The sequence below is a fragment of the Mus caroli genome, chromosome 9 (assembly GCF_900094665.2).
Source record: "Mus caroli chromosome 9, CAROLI_EIJ_v1.1, whole genome shotgun sequence".
NCBI classification, from domain to species: Eukaryota; Metazoa; Chordata; class Mammalia; order Rodentia; family Muridae; genus Mus; species Mus caroli.
The window spans coordinates 59,315,440-59,319,039 of record NC_034578.1 but is presented as its reverse complement, the minus strand read 5'-3'; positions in this window follow the sequence as shown (position 1 = coordinate 59,319,039).

Here is a 3,600-nt window from a genome sequence, read left to right as displayed (position 1 = left end):
GTGGATGACAACACAGTTATGTAAGTATTTCTGATAGATTCTGTATATTGAGTATTGTTGGTTAAACCAAATTAATTTTGACTTAGTACCTCTGAGAAAGTAAATTATTAAAATTCAAGAGACTTTTATTCCCCACTCATTTCTTTATTATACAAAAAGTCACTTAGATAGTCATTCTTATGGTTTTTTTTGGTAATATGTGATAGCCAAATTTTGGTAAATCTTGAAATTGTATAATGGGATAATGAATGTGTTAATTTATGTCCCCTGGGTAACAGGCTAAGACAGAATCAGGGAAGAGTTTGGGAGTGTTGCTCTGTGAGTTGCCTAGCCTATGTGAGGTCCTGGCTTTGATTTCCTGTGTCCACCAAAAAACAAAACAAAACAAAAACAAAAGTGGAACAGAATGGAAAGAATGTGAGTCGTTATGAAAATGTAAGTGCTAAAGAGGGAGACCAGGAACAGACAGACTCAGTACAGGTACATAGTACCTGAGAGAAAATGGAAACATTTTCCAAAAGAGGAAACTCAGCGTATGAGCAGCTGAGTCTGGCAGTCTTTGAGGAACTCCAACACTTGCCTCAATAAGCAGAAGACTGCGCCAGAGTTTTATTGTTATATCACTAGCCCCTCACTGCACTGCTCAGGGATAGAGTGTTCTCTGCTGAAATGCCGCTAATAGTTTGAAAGGTGTACTACATGGAGGCTGTAAACTAGTTCTTCTGTACAGATGTTCCTCTTTGGATGGAAGAAGGAAACATGGGAAAGAAGCATAGTGAATTCCAGCTGTTCCTTTGCCCATTCACAGAGTCTCTGGACGTGATGTTTGTTGAGCACCAGTGGTACCAGGAACTGAATGATAGAATTAAAAAAAAAGATCTCAGCAAAATCTCTGCTCTATGGGGTTCAACATAGACTGGACAGAAGCTGTTAATACTGGGCTCTACTGACCTGTGGCCCCCCACCCCGTCCCTGGTCAGTTTCCCCATGCTCAGACTGTCAAAGGCCAATTTACCCCCAGACTCTGTGCTGTTTTGCTTCTTGCTCTTTAATAGCTGGTCTAGCACACTGCTGCAGTGGCCATGTGATTAATATGGCACGAGCAGAGGCAATCAGCCCACCCTACCCCATTCCTCTGCCTCTATTTACCCTTCTCCTCTCACTTGCTCAATGGTTTCTGTTCCTTTGTAGCCTCAGCTCTCCGAATTGCAAGAAGTATCAGTGTGCTCTGGAACTCCAGCACCTCGTGTAAGGCTCCCATCCACAGCCTCTGCTTATCTCTTGGTTATGGTCAGTAATTCAGCTACAGCCTGCTTCCTATGCTGAAGACTCTCCTATTCTAGCTCCACTGAGGCAGAGCCACATGCCAAGCTCAGTTTGACCCAGTTTACGTAGACACAGAGGTCAGAACTAGGATCATCCTGACCTAGCTTCCTAGTTTGTTTTCTTTCTTTCTTTCTTTCTTTCTTTCTTTCTTTCTTTCTTTTCTTTTCTTTTCTTTTCTTTTCTTTTCTTTTTTTGGTTTTTTTTTTTCATGTTTTTTTGGTTTTTGTTTTTGTTTTTCAAGACAGGGTTTCTCTGTGTAGCCCTGGCTGTCCTGGAACTCACTCTGTAGACCAGGCTGGCTTCGAACTCAGAAATCCACCTGCCTCTGCCTCCCAAGTGCTGGGATTAAAGGCATGCGCTGCCACGCCCGGCACCTTTTGTTTTCTTGATATTACAATCACTGCTATTAGATTTCTTTCCTGGATATGGCTATTAGTTTTCTTTCTTCTTAGGGTAAATATCTCCAAGTCTGAACTGGGGAGATAGCTCCGTTGGTAAAATGCTTGGTTGCAAACATGGGGACTTGAGTTCAATTCCCCAGCACTCACATTAAAGAAGGTGGAGGAAGAGAAGGAGGAGGAGGAAGCAGAAGAGGAAGAAGAGGAGGAAGTGGAGAAGCAGTAGCAGCCACCAGGTATAGTAATGTGCTTACATTATATTATTTACATTACAGTGGTTAAAATGCCAGCACTTAGCACTGGAGGGGAGGAGACGTGTAAATCCCTGGGGTTTACTAGCCTAGCCTACTTGGCAAGCTTCAGACCAATGAGAGACCCTGTCTCCAAAAATAGGGTGGACAGCACCTGAGTAATGACAGCTAAGACTGTCTTCTGGCTGGGCGTGGTGGCGCACGCCTTTAATCCCAGCACTCAGGAGGCAGAGGCAGGAGGATTTCTGAGTTTGAGGCAAGCCTGGTCTACAGAGTTGAGTTCCAGGACAGCCAGGGCTATACAGAGAAACCCTGTCTCGAAAAACAAAAACAAATAAACAAAAACAAAACAAAACAAAAAAAAGACTGTCCTCTGGCCTCTGTAAGCACATGGACACACACACACAGACACAGACACAGGCACACACACACACACCTTCTTAGCTTTCCAAATTCAAACATGACCTTTTCCCTAGAGCCTTCAGATCCTGTGCTGTCCCCATAATGAACCACTACGAAGAACGCTAACCTGGAACTGAGGCCAGCCATGCTGCTGTCTGGTTTTAAGTGACAATTATGCTTCTCCTTGTGCACACTTGGTTCACATTAACCACTTCTGACACACTCTCAGATCTCATTGAGATGATACTAAACCGCCACAGTCCAGCCTGGAGTTTAACTCAGAGGTGGAACTTGCCTCGTATATAAGAAGTTCTGGATTCTGTACTCAGCCGAGTGAAACTCATGTGAACAAACAAACAAACAGAACATCTATCTTAAAAATTGAGAATCAATTAATATTTTAAAAACTACATTCTTGAATTTATTAGCAGTTTAATTGTTCAATGTTCACACTTGTCTTACATTCAGATACTTGGCTCAATTCTTATATTAGTTCTAAGAATTTGTTGCTCACTTAGGATTCTTAAAATACTTATAGTACATTCAATGAATGAATATTAGAATATTTTCACTGCCCATTTTTAACTTTAATTTACCTTTCTATGACTCAATAAAATTTTAAAATAAAAAACCCAGATCTTTATTACATGGATAAAATATGAATGTGTGTATTAAGGTTGAGATAAACCATGAGGATTATCACATAGTCCAATCTACTACATGCATGCATACATTCATTCATTCCTTCATTTATTTGTTATTATGAGTATTGGTGTTTTGCCCATACACATGTCTGTACACTACCCACATCCCTGGTATCCAAGGGAAACAGAAGGCATCACTGGATGTCCTGGAACTGGACTTAGAGATGGTTGTTGAACTGCCATGTGGGTGCTGGGAGTTGAACACTGGTCCTGTGGAAGAACAGGCAGTGCTCATGACTGCTGAACCATCTTTGCAGACCATTCATTTAACAGGAAAGGAAGCTGAAGTTCACAAAAGACAAGCTGAGCTCATGGCGAAAGCTTGTGTGGAATGGGGATGGATCGGCGCTCCTGCGTCCTGATCAGCTGACAGCTATGCCACACAGCCTACTGACTGACAGTCAGTTTGAGAAAGCAGAGTGGGTCTTTCAAGCCAATTTCTGTCTAGCTCCGTATTTTGTACTGCTCTGGGGTTTTGGAGCTTGGTGCCTATATTGGCTCCTTTTCTTCTTACTATGA